The sequence below is a fragment of the Takifugu flavidus genome, chromosome 10 (assembly GCF_003711565.1).
Source record: "Takifugu flavidus isolate HTHZ2018 chromosome 10, ASM371156v2, whole genome shotgun sequence".
NCBI lineage: Eukaryota > Metazoa > Chordata > Actinopteri > Tetraodontiformes > Tetraodontidae > Takifugu > Takifugu flavidus.
This window is the reverse complement of record NC_079529.1, coordinates 9,784,944-9,801,007: the sequence shown is the minus strand read 5'-3', so window position 1 is coordinate 9,801,007 and position 16,064 is coordinate 9,784,944. Positions and strand designations below refer to the sequence as shown.

General features: G+C 46.9%; 1 long non-coding RNA gene across 1 annotated transcript; it reads right to left on the bottom strand.

Annotated features, from left to right (window-relative positions):
• Positions 1-12,255: 12,255 nt before the first annotated feature.
• LOC130533134 (uncharacterized) lies at positions 12,256-14,374 on the bottom strand. The gene is made up of 2 exons (XR_008952490.1): positions 13,075-14,374; positions 12,256-12,669 (listed from the first exon to the last, which is right to left on the bottom strand). It is a non-coding gene; the product is annotated as an uncharacterized LOC130533134 (long non-coding RNA).
• Between the last annotated feature and the right edge of the window lie 1,690 nt (positions 14,375-16,064).

Below are 16,064 nucleotides of genomic sequence, written 5' to 3'. Positions count from 1 at the left end.
GCTAACGCACCCTTCCCCCCCCCCACACACACACACCCCCGCAGTTCACTAAACAAGCTCACAAATTTCACCCAAATCAAAAGGACACAAACTTTAAAACACATTTAATGTGCGGCACAACATACATGTGTGATGCCAGCTTTTGTCCCTGGGTTGTTATCCTTCTCCATTACTATGTAATAATATTCATGAGCCGAGCCCTCCGTGCAGCGGCAGGCGCTGTACGTCTCATGCTATAGATCCAGGCGGCGTCTCCTCCAGCCCGTTTGGCTCAGGCCTAATGACCGAGTCCAGGATAATCCCTGGAGGAACACACGCTGCACTCTGCTTTGTCAGAGAAAAAGGGCTCTGATGAGGCCTTTGAAGGAATGTCACACTGGTGTCTCAGTGTATGTCGCCTCTGGCTGCCCCTAACCCTCACACACACACACACACACACACACACACACACACACACACACACACACACACACCCTGGAGACATATACACAAAGACACACACATGTCCTCTGTATTTGCATCTTCTTGCGTCCATGGATGAATTTTAGCAAAATCACACACACACACACACACACACACACACACACACACCACACACACACACACACACACACACACACACACACACACACAGTGGGGCCCTCACAGTAGGGGCCAGAGTAATAGGCACCCTGCCATCTGGAGACCCTGTCCAGGGGGCCTTAAACAATAGAGCCCACCAGTGTGGCAGGAAAAATCATCTGCGTGTGCACGTACAGGTTGTGTGTGCATGTGTTTGTGTGTGATGAAATAACAAGCAACGTCACCGGATCTTCTCCTCCTAAACCAATGTTTTCTCACCCCCTGCATCCGCCCTGGGGCTGTTAGGTACCGCTGCTTTTAATAGGACACACGCACGCACATGCACACTCTGAATAATGCAGAAACACCCTCATTCAGCACCTAAATCCAGGCAGCACATGTGCGTTTTAAACATATGCTGCCTTTTCCCGTGTTACGTGGAGCCTGACAAGCTTTATGAGTCTCCACGATGGCAAAACAATTAATGTTCTAATTGTGACTGTTTAAAGCGGGTCGATATGGTATTACTTCCTGTTACCTGCAAAGGGGCGGAGCCAGTCACTCATCAGCTCATGTATTCTCAGTATCAGCTCTATAAACTGTACATCTGTAATACTAAACGAACAGACACCTATTCTGTCAATCTGGAGTGGTTCTCATCGTCAGATCATAAATATCTGGCTGAATCAGCTGCACCACCACTGACCACTGCTCTTCTATAAATGATCAATCTATCAAATCTATCAAATGAAGCTTATTTTCTTGGTTGTGTGGGTTTTTTTTGGTAAGCTGCCACCCCCCTGCAGCGAGCGTGCACTAATACGCCCGTTATCAGCCGTGTTTCCACAATGTCCAACATATTTAAAGACAGCAGCGTCTCTTTGTGGTTTTGCAATCAGAGCGCGATCTTTGCTGCCTTTATTTAAGGCGTAGATGGCTAATAACCATTTATTCTTTGTCCCGGTTCCGTATATGAGAAATAACTGTCATAAGAACCCCCCTCCTCCCCCAGCCTTTTATGAAAATCAGACCTAGAGAGCACCTAATTAGGCGTGATTCCCAGCAAAGGAAGAGAAAAGAGAGGAATGTGAATAAATTGAGAGCAGGAGGAGGAGAGGAAGGAACGACAGACTGGTGATTAATGTGAAGGCTGTGATGCACGTCAGCAGGGAGACAAATGAAAGGATGGGGAGAGAATTTCTTTGAAAATGAAGAGGGGGACGAAGCCGAGCAACATTTTAACATTTACATTTGCGCTCGCTTAATGCTGCATGCATTTATTTTTAATTTGTGTGCATATATTCCAGAAGAATCAGGCTCGACTCTCAATTATTTATGAATTTGTGGTTCACCAGTAAAAAAAAAACCAAAACGAGGTCCCAGTTTTAACTGAAGGGGGCCTTTAGAACAATTGTTTCTGTGTTGCCGTCCCTCTCTCTCATGAATAAAACAGTTAAGAGACTTGTGTCACAGTGTGTTTTGTGCCGTTTGTAGCGCCCTTGATCAGGTTTAAAAGAAGCGTGTGTGGACGTTAGTCGGGCGAACTGAACCAGTCTCCCTAGATGTGCTCTGCCTGAGCCGGCTGCAGCTCCTCCAGACATCCCATCAGCGGCACTCCTCTGGTTTTGCTGCAGTGCTAATTGATGAAGGAAAAGAGGTGAGTCCTCTCTCTCGCCCCCAATGCCATCTCTCTCACACTCTCTCTCTCTTTCTGTCAGTTTCTCCTGATTCTAAATGGGCTCAGTCCAAGAGGACGGGTTCTTTCATTCCCCATATAAATGACGGCAATCGCCCGTGTCCTGCAGAATTTCTGTATCTTTGCAGGAACTGCGAGTTTATTCTGGTCTCCCTGGATCGGCGCCTTCGCCTGTTCTACGTCTCAGGTTGCTTTTGTGTAGATGGAAATGAGATGTGACAAAAAACATTTAAGAATCCAGACAAATCATCAATCCTAAGTGCTGAAAATCAAACAGCGCCTTGTGCGAGTTTAGATTCCGTGGTCGCCATGGCAGCGATGAATTCAATTTTCTGAGTTTGAAGACAGAAGGTCAGGCTTTGACCTCAAACACGTGACTCCGTGCTCCTCTGTGAGGTGAACCCGCGCGGCTGAATGGATGTGTGCTCTTTTATCTGACCCCCACAGGCCCCCCATACCCACAATGGCCTCAGTTCCATGTGATCAGACCTGAGTTGCACGCGTGTGTTCAGGCTGCCTCTCCTCAGCATCAGCTCTGGGGAGTGATCAACATTCCTTTTCTAGGTCGCTGGTTTCGTCAAGCACGGAGCCACTGGAAGCCACTGGGAACCGCTGGGAACCACCGGGAACCGCTCGCACTCCTATTCTGCCACTGCAGGAGAAGCCAGCCAAGTCTCCAATTAAGCCGCCCTTCATCAGGACGCCCATCCTCCATCGGATCTGGAGCAGTCATCTCGCATTCAGACGTCTTCCCTCACACTCGGTACCCAGAGTCCCTGAAGAAGCCGAGGAGAGACAGGGAAAGATTGTTTCCTGATTGCCGGCAAGAGGAAAGAGGGGGAAGGTCTCTGAAATATTGAAGAGAGAAGCGGTCTCGCTGGAACGAGGAGGTTTTGTTTTGTTTTATATTTGATGGTGATAAACCCCGGAGTTACACGGGTCTTCCATTTAAATCACAGAGATGTCAGAGTCGATGAGAATTCACCCAAACGCTCCCATGACTTTTTCAAGACGGGGGGGTGTTTACAGGCATCTGCTCATCAGGGTTAGGTTTGATTTATGCAAAAACGGTGCTCTTTAATTCAAAAGATCAGAACTTTTAATTCAGCAGATCCGGATTACCTCTAGAGCTTTTATATAGGCCAGGAAACCTTAGCGGTGACACAGATACAGAATCCAGCTGATTGAAATGTTTTTCTCACTATAGAGAAACTTTGTTCAAGACCCGAAGATGTGGAGGGAGTTCAACGGAGGGATGTGTTTGGATTGTTTAGGTGTCAACAAGTCGCGTCTGCAGATGTTCAGAGTGTACGTGTACCTGCCTGCACACTCCCACCACCTCCGGCAGGAAACAGCTGTCGCCATGGTGACGGACAGATGCCTCTCTCGAGTGGATGCTGCGTCTTCGCGTGTTGTATTTGGAAAAAAAAGGATGATCGGGGGAGCGGGCGGCCTCGCCGGGGTCCGCCTCTGTGTGGTCGGATTGCAGTTTTTAGAAGAGGGAAGTGGGAGCAGCAGCCCGGCGCCGGCAGCTGTTCCCAGAAAAGTTGTCTTCACCTCTGCAAACCGGCAGGAACAGACGTCTCTCCTACACACCATGTGGAAGGGGACCTTTTATCCAACACACGGGTCCATTTTTGATTCAGACTCGGATCCAGACGAGTCACAACAAACAATGCAGCCAACTGTCGCCCTCAATAAAACAACCCAGCCTCCCAAACGTGTGTTTTAGTGCTCAGAAATCACAATAGCCTTCAGCCATCATTGTGGTGGTGGAGCGATGGACTGGGCACGTCCCAGCATCCGCCCAACTCAGAAATAAAACATGCTTATGTGAATGGAGTAAAATATTGATGTTTTTGGTATCATAGCCAGGAATCAGTGGCTCTCACAGGCTGTGATATCGGCTCCAGACTGTGGGCTGTTAGACGTGGGTGGTATCATGTCCTGGAGGGGTTCATTCAACATTCAACAACATCGAGGCGTTGACCTACTGACCTCTAAAATAGTCCTATAGTCTTAATGTTAATGGGAACTGAAATAAACATCACGTGAGCATGAGATTGAAGGTCCTGCAGGAGTGCAAATGCTGTACCTTCTCTGCATGTAAACACACACACACACACACACACACACTTAAACTTACATATCAAGCCGAGCATGCAGTAGCAATTAAATGTAATCACTTTCATTTATAATGCAGAGGAATAATAACACAAAGATGATTTTACAATGTGAGATAAATGTTGTTGTTTGCTCAGGGTGTGAATTATAGCAAAAACACACGTGCACGTATATACGCGCGTGCGCACACATACACAGAAAGAGAAGGCTAGGGAGAGAGAGAGAGCAAAGTGAACTTATAAATATAGCTGCAGTGCTTTTAACAGTCAGGTTTGGCTTTTTAAAAAGCCGCTGGACCTGTAGCAGCAGTGCGCTGAATCCTTGTCTGTGCTCTGTGGCAGCAGCAGAGATGATGGGACGCCTGGGAATTCATCCCTCCACCCCACTCACCAACACCATTGGCTGTTTTCGCTAACAGCCTCTGAGGCCATAGTGGGGGCTTCTCATCTAAATATTAATAATGCCTCGGTGGTGCACCCACATATTAAAAAAAACAAAAAACAAGAAGGGACACGAGGAGGTGGAAGGGCAGAATCTAATTAAAACGCTGGCTAATAACTTCAACGCTCTGTTATCATATTGATGTGGCGGCCTTGGCCATAAGCTCTCGGAGCAGGTCGATGACGGAGCGAGAACCTGGAGTGGAGCTGCGCTAGGAGAGCATTAGGATATTAGGACTGTGTGGGTTTGTCACTGACTTTGTACTCTTTAATGTGTGTGTGTGTGTGTGTGTGTGTGTGTGTGTGTGTGTGTGTGTGTGTGTGTGTGTGTGTGAGAGAGAGAGAGGTCACTTTGACCTGTGTGCATTGTAGTTTTTGTGTCTGTGCCTCGCCTCAGCCTCTTTTTTTTGGACCAGCAATGATTCCTCCATCTTCTAAGTGGAAAACAGCTAATTAAAACCCACTTCAGCTAACAGGCTGTCTGGGACGGCGCTAATGTTGCCACGTGCTGGTTCCTGCTCACCATTTCCGCTCCGGCACGCCATCATCGCGGCTATTTCCCGCCTCCCCCGCTGCATCTAATCATTCAGATGGAGGAAATGCGTCGGCGTACGTACGATTGTGACTGTATTCCCATTATTCTACGGTTAATTGTGCACGCCATCACATTAATCAGGAAGATGCTTAGTTTTTATAAATGATCCTCCTCTTGGTTGTGTATTCTGTCGATGCAGAATGAGACATTCAGACTGTTTTTGTCTTTATCTTTGCCTGCTGGTAAAGTGTTTACTGACAGCTGCTGGATACAGAATCTCCACAGTTACCAGGAGAGAAACCAAAACATTTCATCTCCTCTCATTCATTCACTGAGGAGCTGTCTTAGAAATGATTTTGGTTTAAATAAAAGGTAAATAATATTGAAGATTAAGAGCCACCCCCAATACAAATCTGTAATATCAAAATAGAGTTTTAATAATTAAATGTTTGGTTGGGTTTGCCGAAACTTGCCTTAAAATTAAAAAAATCCTTCTGGAATTATGGAAACAATGTTAAAATTTAGTGGTGGTTACTATTTGTTTTTATCAGGTTAATAAAAAACTAAAAGATGTTGCAGAATTGTTTTTATTGACCTTGTTTTATTCTTGTTTAATTGGTCTTTATATTTCCCACATTGAGGCCCAGACCTCAAACCTGAAAAATATAATAATTACTTCTAAAACATCCCATGAAATTACATAATCCTAAACGGTAAAAGCCATGATGAGGTTTGTAATTTGTCCTTTTAACACTCCCCCAGGACAATAATTACCAGTCTCCTGTATAAAATAAACCATTCAAGCATCTCTCAATTCGTGCTGCATCCATATCATTTATTCTAAAAGTGTTTGATTATTTTACTACATTTCAAACAAAGAAAGAGTCAAACCAACACATCAAATCTCCCGAGACCATCGAAATCATTTAGATTTCATTTAACAATTGACAGGGTTTGGTTGTTTTTTCCCCCCTAAATCTGATATAAAGCTTCAGAGACGTGTGGGCTGTCAGTCAAATTCATCTACACAGCTTCTCCTCTCAGTAACGAAATCCTCATTATAAAAGTCAGACGAGAATAGATAATTGTCTCAAAAACCTGCCTTGGTTTTCTAGCGTTTCCTTGTTATTGCAGCTCGTCCCCCCAGAGGCCGGGAGAGGAAATGCACCGATCCCCCCGCTGTTGTTAATTAAAGCTGTCAATCACAAACGGAACTCTTTTCTCCTTTCTCTCTGGGTCTGTTTGTCACTCTGATCAAAGCTGTGATGAAAACAGAATCCAGCAACAGAGCAGTTCATGTCATTTTAATGAAACATTCTTGAATGCAAACTTTTCGCTGTTGTTTTTCCTTTCACGCCCATCATTATTCATTCCTCATGCTGTTTCAACACAGTTTTTTCTTCTTCCACTGTACCTGTGGCACAGATTTTTGACAGTTTTCTTCTGATATTTGGTTTTTAGCATTTGAATGTGAGGGAAATCTCCCCCCCCCCCAAAATAAGAGAAAGGCCATTTTCGGTGTGCATCATCTGTCTGAGACCCCAGGGAGCAGCTCGACAGGACACTTGGAGGCCAGCAGGAGCGAGTCTGTGTCTGAACCCACGAAAATAATCTCCTCTCAAGCCTCCAGCTTCAGGTTGATGAAACAGCTCGTCACCATCACTGGTGACCCTCCGGTGCTCCCTCCTCTAGACCCTTAAATACCAATAAAATCTGTCATATATATCCAGTACTTCAGAGGTCTGGGACTGTTTCTATCATCCTGCCCTCACTCACTTATACCATCACTCACTTGGATATCACGGATCAGCTGCAGAAAAACACCCCTGTTCCTGTCTGAAAGGGCAGGAAATCAATAGTGCTGCTGGTCCCCGACAGGAAAAAGATTTAATTGAAATTCAACATCCCTACGTGATGGTTTAGCAAATGAAATGTTGCTGCATGTTTGTTAATGGGGCTGTGAAAGTGCAGTGTTGCATTCGCCATCATTCAGACGTTCAACAGAACACACCTGTGTGTGTCTGTGTGTGTCTGTTTTTCTCCTCCTTGACGTCTGATTTTTTAACAATCATCAAACATCAAAATCAATCGAATCCGGCAAGTAAATGCTGATCACACAGTGGTTGCCGAGGGCATAATCGGCCGTCGGCAACCACTGTGGTCAACCAGAGAGGCACAAACAGGAAGAGTAAAAGTTAACGGACAGCTCGTTCGCCAGCAGCACCTTTAGAGCTTTCAGGCCTCCGTGAACAAAAGGAAGGAATAAAAGTTAGAATTTGTGTCACATGTTGAAAGAAGAAGGAAAAAAGGCGACATTTACACCAGAAATAACGCTCCGATAAGAAACTGCCATATAAAAACGACTCTGCAGCGAGTGGAGTTTGGCCGCTAATTTAAAACAAATGCTCTCTTTAGACGCCAGCTGATGTTCAGCAGGGACTTTGTGTCTGGTGTGTCCGGAGTTTGCTGACATTTGTCGTACTTCAGCTGAAGGTGAGGCCGATACAAATGAGCCTTTTATATTCAGTGTGGGGACAATACGCCCCCCCACCCACCCAGACCTGCGTGTCAAAAGCCGACAGTGGAAGCATTCAGTCCCTCTCCTGTTAAATGTGAGTCCGTGGAGCCTCGGAGGAGATAAGGTCTGAGAAACGGCTGCGAGGGAGGGGTGAAAGGGCCGGAGAAGTGCCAACTCAGGCTCTCTTTTCTGAGGGTCCTGCCAAGGCCGCGCTGAATGGATGCCAATTATCCTGCCCAACAATGTTGGGGGAACAATACTTTAATGACGTGTCGTCTGTTGAAAAGCCGCCGAGCTCTCAGGAGTTAATTGGTTTTTAAAAAGCATTATAAAATCCCATCGCAGCGATCGACTCTTTCACTCCTCCGCCTGACAAAACCGCTAATTGTTTTAAGTCCGACTGTGAGCGTCTACGCTCGATTTCAGTGTTTGACAGCAGAGATGAGCCGGGTTCCCTCTTTCCTTTCCGGGTCCTGGGAGAGAATGAGTTTACTCATATTTAGGAAGGTGACAGAAATGATTCTGTAGAAATGGTTATTTTGGGAATCTTTTTTTCAATACACCGTTAAAGCCAAGATCAGCGTGTGCTTGTGTCTAATTTCAACAGTAAAGCCACATTAATTCAAGCCCAATCAGACGAGCGGCTGACCTCCTTGCTCTGCTACACGACCCCGTCCAGGCGTCAGAGCTCATTTCCACTCTGTAGTCAAGGAGGCTGCAGCCGCCATTGTGTTGCCTGACATTTGACATACAGGAGGTTAAGGGGATACAATAGATCCACCGTGTACGGAAGTCACTGAGACTGGAGGGGAAATATAAAGGAGAGAAGTGGGCTTGGAATTAATGCCCAGCACGTATTTTTCTATCTCCCGGCTCCATCCTTTTTCTCCCCCATCCTCTGTCCTTCAACAACAACAGTGCAATTACATTTCTGATGATAATAAAAGCCCTTTGCACAAAGCCCGATGCCTCCTGCAGGGAAAGGTGCTTTTGCTCTTGTGATGTGGCAGCTCTCCCTCGGCTGCTCTTCTCCACCCCCAAAGGACAAAATAATGTGTTAAATCTTTTTGTTTTTGCAGCGTGATACACGCCAAATGCAAGTTTAAAATGAAAATACATTTTCTCACATGTTTCGGGGAGCAGCCGCGTCATTTCACTTCCCAGCAACTCTGTCTTAACCCCCCCCCCTTCTGAAAAGAAACAGCACGATCCGCATTTCCCAGCCTGCAGCTCTTGAAATCAATTGGACAGATAGGAGCAGAATTAGCGGCGGATCAGACCAAATTTAGCCTGATGAAACGGCGGGCTGCGGCGGGCTGCGGCGGCGCGGCGGGCGCGCTGGTGTGCGCGGGGGGAGGACAGGAGCAGAAACAATGGAAAAGCCATAATGCTCCGAACAGTGGGACGCCGGCTCCCCCTCCACCTGGGACGCAGAGGCAGAGGATCCCCCCCCTGACCACAGCCCAATTAAATCCTGCACACGCGCGCACGTGCACATGCCTCCACGTGGAGTGACCCGCTTCCGTCATGAATATGCATGTATTGGAAGAATGCTAATAAAGCCCTCTCGACTACAGAGAGCCGGGAAGACGGAAAGACAGCCGCAGACAGGCGGACAGACAACAAAGACGGTGGAAGTGGGAACAAAGGAAGAGTCCTGGATGAGGCTGCGCAGATTCCTCCACTGATTCCGCCCGTCCTCTCCGCGCCTTCTCTCCGCTCCTTCGCCTGATTTAATGCTACTTTTGACAGACTGTTCGTGGCCCTTCTCATCTGCATATTTGTGACTCTATCCACAATAATCAAAATGAAGAATACAGCAATAAACTCGCAGCTCCCCACCCCACCCCAGGATGTAAAGGTAAATGAATCATTCGCACACGCTCCGTAAATATCTCCCTGTAATCAGGAAGTGGATCTGCGAGGCAGTCTGCAGCAGAGACCGCATAAATATTAGATGAAGCAGGGGAGAGGGCTGCCCAGAGGACACTGGTGGTGTTCCCAGCACGCACACGCGCAGCAGTGGAGAGAGCAGACTCTATTAAAGGAGCATCCCGGCCTGGTTAACAAGCGGGTCTTGAATGGACGCTTGTGCAGGGATGTCGGAGCAGCTGCAGGAAGGTGAAGGAACAGATGAAGGAAGGAATTCATCACCAATCAACGCAACAGATTTCCCTCAGTGCTTAAATAGAATAAGCAATAAAACGGACGGCTTCATAGATAGTGACATTTAATGCAGGAGAAGTGCCAAGCCAGACGCGGCGTACAGGGGTCTGCTTGTAAATAATTAATCTTTGCTCTTCATGTCTTCTTGTCAGTACAGAAGAGGGGCTTGTATCCTGGCAACGCGCCATGGTTCCCACATGCTGCAGGGAGAGCGAGGCCCTCGGGGGGGAGACAATCTTCAACCTGCCTGCAGCAAAAAGCGCGCACGGCGGCTGCAAACAAACAGACTGCTACACGAGCGCGTGCACGGCAGAAGCGATACCGACGAGACGTTTGAACACACACACACACACACACACACACACACACACACAACACACACACACACACACACACACACACACACGAGTGTATACACGACCCAATGCTGCTGCCCACGCGCGCACACACCTGTTATGGATGCTGTGACTCCACCGAAATGCTACTGTTAGTGTGTGTGTGTGTGAGAGGCGCGCGCGGGGGGGGGATTTATGGCGCAATATTGACAGTTCATATCAATTAATTTCTAACTTACTCTGGTGGAATTCAGAAATTGTAGAAAAAAGAATTTAAAGTACAAACCGACTGAGAATTTCAAAGAACGGCTGATCCATTTTTATCAGCAGCAGTGTATTTCTGTGCATGTGACAGGATAAAATCCTTGAGTTTATATGGCACAGATGTCTGGCCTTCTGACCAGCCTTCAGATATAAGCAAGGTCTTGATTTAAAATGCTGTATATTCACCAAATCTGGGTTTTTGGAGAGCTTGAGCTTCAGTTTACAGAGCTGTTGCTAATGTTGGATGTTTCCAAGCTTTCAAAGGCAGGAGAAGAGTGCAGACATTTTTATTTAAGGAGGTGAAGTCCATCTTTTCTCCTTGTCAGAGGGAACGTGAGTCATTTTCAGCCACGGGAGTCTGCAGACGTCTCAGCTGTGAGTCTCTCCTGTCCATATTCATCACTGAGCCCGAGGACAGCCTGTCCAGTGGACCATGACCCCACTGGGCGCATCATTAGCAGCACCTACACGTGTCCGCTTCCCACCAACAGAAACAGCAGAACGTGGCCAAACATGTACGGGTGCACCCTGATGACGTGTGCTACAGACGGGGTTGTGGTCCCGTCGTACCCAAACCCAGCTAATTATTGCTGATTATTTTCGCCTTCAACATGACTAATCACCGCCCAGGCCAGAGATTTGTACATTAACGCCACAATGAGCCTGGAAATTAGGGACATTAGCACGTACCTGCTAAAAGCACGTGACTCCCATTTTTCATCCCTGTTGCCAGAAGCGCATTTTGTCTGTGTGGAGGACCGTCAGTTCAGCCATGTGAAGGAAAGAAACACGAAAAGGAAACAGTCATTTCTGGGGTTTTCTTTCAGTTTGTGTCACAATGTCAAAGTTTCAGTCCTTGTTTGTAGAAATTTATGTAATTGATTTACATATAAGAGACACACTTATATGAGACAAACTCTCTCTCTCTCTCCTCTCTCTCTCTCTCTCTCTCTCTCTCTCTCTCTCTCTCCTCTCTCTCTCTCTCTCTCACACACACACACACACACACTTGCTGCCGAAGGCCTTCCCTCTCTGGTGGGTCAGGGTAATTATTATTCTAATGGCCTCTCAGTCAGATGCAAATAGCTCTAATGGTGAAGCGAGAGATGGGGGAGGGAGGAGAGAGGAGAAAAGGAAGCGCACAAAATTAGATTTGCATTTTTTGTTAGAGAAATATGTGATGGGTAGTGGCAAGAGGATGACGACGATGTGTGTGTATGATTCCTCCGTGTGCTTGAGTGCTTTTATATTTTCCTACAGTCACTACTCTCTCTCTCCCTCTCCCTCCTTTCAGATTAGAGAGCCTTTTATTTCAGATGCAGCCATTTTGAATGACAATAAAACCTATTTATACACTCACTCACGCCTGATGCTGTTGCTGATTAACAGTATTGATATTGACTATTACTACATCAGGAATACAAAGCATCAGTGTTGATCCTTCCACCATCTTAGATCTTCACATGATCCGAATCAGTGCTGATCCTTTAGTCCATCCGGGCTTCTGATCACCTCCTGGGTCGTTTTTGTTCCTGCTTTCGCTCGCTTGCGGCTCATGTTTGTGCTTTAATAATCACAATTTCGCACAATTTCGCACAATTTGATTTCCAAGGACAAACTGTACGTTGTCTTTTATAGAAAACAAGAGATGCGATTATTCCATTGATGGGGATTTTCACTTTCTTTCGGCACAAAGAGAAGAGTGTAATAAACCCGCACATGCGGGGCTCATTAGGAATGCTGTCATTCACTAACACATTTCGCTCTTCCAGCAGCAGAGCTTTAATTGTCGGTAGGTGGAGGGAAACGACCTTGTGAGGCTATTAAAGCCCAGAGAGGCGATGTTGTAACAGAACAAAGCTGCTGGCAGATAAACAGATAGTTTGTGATAGTTCACGAGTGCGTTTATGGATCCACTCTCAGCCAGACTCTAGCGGCTCCAGCCTTTGTTTCCGTGCTGGAGCGAGGATCTGTGCCGAAATACTTCCTGATCGGAAGGCTTGAACCGCCACCGAAGACTTGTCAGGGCTCTTGAAAAGAAAGGAGCTATTAATTTCAGCAAAAACATATTTATTTTTGAACAAATCCGAGGTGCCCTGGAACTCTATGGAAACCAAAAATTTCCAAGGTTAAAATATTCATTTACAGATTAAAGGCCATTCACCAAGCGGCGTACTCTCAGAACAAACATGTTTTTAGGTTTATTTAATTAAGCAGATAACTTGTGGAATTCTAATCATTTAATTTGAAAATCCAGAGATTATTCATGCATAGGAGTGAGAAAATTGATTAAAGTCATGGATGATATTTAATGGAGGTCACCTCTGCACCTCTGCGTTATCCTTTTGTTTCTGTCTATGTTTCGATTCTAAAGATCGAAGAACATCCGTGGATCGATCTCGGGCGCCTCTCTAAAGCGATCGCACTGCGCTCACCTCTGCCCAGAGTGATTTCCCACAGATTCCCGGTCACCATGGTGAGACGGAGCCTGGGAAGCAGCATTCCTTTAGGAAGTGGGACGGGAAGCTTTCGCCACAGAGAGGCGATTGTTTATTCAAGACTGGGCACAAAAACAGTGAGATGGAGCTGAAAGAGAGGAGGAGATGGAGGGATGTGGGGAAATAAGAGGGCTTGAGAGGTTTAGAACTCTACTATTGAAGTCTTTGATCTTTCAATAAATGAAGGTAAAAGCTCAATAAAATGTCTTTTATTTTATTTTTTATTTTTTACATGTTTGTGCTCTGTAGAATCACTGCATATGCAGATCTGCAGCACCTGCAAGGCAATATTTTTCTATTTCTTTTGGTGCTCCAACAGAAATAACATCCTAAATTCTAAAGTAAACAGTCATTTGACTTATTTACTCCTAAAACCCATCTGCCCCACGGATGCTAGACTCAACTTTCTATCACTTAAGAGCTATAAAACTGCACCCAAACGTGGCGAGCGGCGTCACCCCAGAGGAGGAGGAGGAGGAGGAGGTGAAGGCTGCAACCCTGCTTTCACACGCACGTCGGTCCCAGCTCTCCATTCTGAAGTGAAGAACGTATCTGTCCCTGCCAGCTCTTCACCATTGAACTCTCTGTGGCAGAATTCAAGTCCCCGGGCTGTGACAGCTGTGGGCCCTGAAGTGGTGTTTCCCAGAGAGCCGGCCAAACATTCCTGGCTGCTCCGGCCTCACAATGGGCACAATAACTTCCAGCAACAGCGCGGCGCTCAGCTGACGAGAGGAAGAGGACAAGCGGCGGCCTTTTCTCCCCCACGAAGGCCTCAGATATCTGGCCGGCTCTCTCCGCTCTCCCTTTCTTTCCCACATCTCCCCTCGTCTCGCTTTGCCTCGCGTTTGAGAAACGTTATACGGTTCTGAAACGCGACTCTGTCGTATGCTTGGCGGCGCTGCCCGTGCACCGTGCAGGGCCCTCCTTTCCGTGCGGCTCAGTTCATCCGGAGAGAACGTTAAGAAATGAAAGAAGTCAGCTAAATGAGTCCCGACAAAGACCGTCGCCGCGACAACATAACCTGCTCGTGGTAGCGGACTTCAAACCGCTTCTTATTGTTTTTACGGCTTTGACGCGGCGTCAGCCAGATCCCCGCTCTCCCGCTGCAGATCACATATCAAGCTAAACGCACAGCTTATGCCGAGCTGCCAAGCTTTGAAATGTCACATCAGTGCGTGATGCATTATTCCGACGCCGGCGCCTCGTTCCCTCGGAGAGGGGGGAGCATGTTTCAGCCCCGGCGCATTTGCTAGTTTGTCAGCAGGATTATGGAGAATTTGCACAAATCCCTGAACGGAAGAAAGGAAAGAAACCATTCAAATCAGAATGAACGTGAAATCTTTATAATTTTTTCTGAACAAGTCAAAATATAAAATCCGAGCTTCTGTTATTCTGGCGTTGTTGCTGGAAGTCTTTGACTACCTGTACGCCAACATTGCAGTTTTATGATGTATTTTGGCCGCTGTTGTTTTCAGCCAGGCTGTAACCCCCCCCCCCCCCCCCCCCCCCCAATGACTTGGAGGACACACTGAGCCCCAGTGCGTCAAGCTAATGTAGAAAATGCCTGTTTTTACATTTCTCATGGATGCATCGTCCCTGGATGACCTCCCTGGACAACCTTCGCTTCTCCGTTTGTACGTTCAGGCCCCTCCTCATATAAACAGCTTGCCCTTTCGTGCAGTATTCAGCCTTTAAACCTGCAGCATACTAATTTGTCTTTGGGTAACAGGGGTTTTAGGAAGCACGAGGCATAACGCAAGGCAATTTATTAGTCTAATTTAAAATGTCTGTCAGCAAAACGCTATGGGAGGCAGTAACCAGCTCCATGATGACAGCCGCGTGAATGGAGAATGTCATCTTATAAAGTGGATACGTACACCCCTGTTTATTATGCTGCAGGAGGCTTAAGACGCCGACCTGTGGGTGGGGGGGCTCTTACACAAATTCACATAGATGCCAAAACATGCACAAACACACACCATCTGAGCGGACTGATCACCAGAGGTTCATTCATTGCTCGCCGATCTCTGGCCTGAACTCCACTTGGCCTCCAGTTTGTGTGTGTGTGTGTGTGGTGTGTGTGTGTGTGTGTGTTGTGTGTGTGTGTGTGTGTGTGTGTGTGTGCGTGTGTGCGTGTGCTGCTGGCATCCTCCAGTTCCTGGCAGCGGTCTGTGCTGTCACAGCATCTCTATAGCGCCGGTGTCACCTTTCCAGCTCTCGCCTCTTGTTTCTCTGACTGCAGCGTGTGAGCTAAACTCAGCCAATCATCTGGTTTTATCACCGTTTTCTTGTTGCTTTGCTTCCTTTTGTTGCTTTGGACGATCAAATTTCATGTTTTTCTTTTGCTTTCGTCCCATCTCACTGCCCTCCCCCTGCAGCCTCCTCAGGCGCCAAACAACTACACTTCAACAGATCCCAGGTTCAGGTTTGTTGTTTCAGTCCAGGTGTTTGCATCTGTACAAGTGTCTGGAGTCATCTCTCCGTTACAGCTGGGGGTGGCCAGGTCCCAGCAGTTGCCCCTATGACCACTATCGGGGGCTGGCGGGTGTAAATCCACAGACACGGAGCATGTGGAGACACTCACATCACCTCCTGCCTGTGAACACACCACCGTGCACTGCCCTCCTCCATCACTGAACCTCTTCTCTCTATCAAGTGCAAATTGTTCCTGTGGAAACAGGCAGATAGAGCTTTTGTTCATCAAGAGAGCCTGAAATAACAGAGGTCAAACTAGAGCCAGATTCTGCTTCCTGGTACTTCTCTCCACATTTGTGGTTAAATGAATATGCTTAAGTGTGCACGGCCTACGAAATAATGCTGGTTAGATCTCACAATTCCATTCCTCATAATAAAACACATAAATACCACCACAAAATGCATGAAATAAAGAAGATCCTTGGAGGCAAGAACGTGAATGCCACAGAATG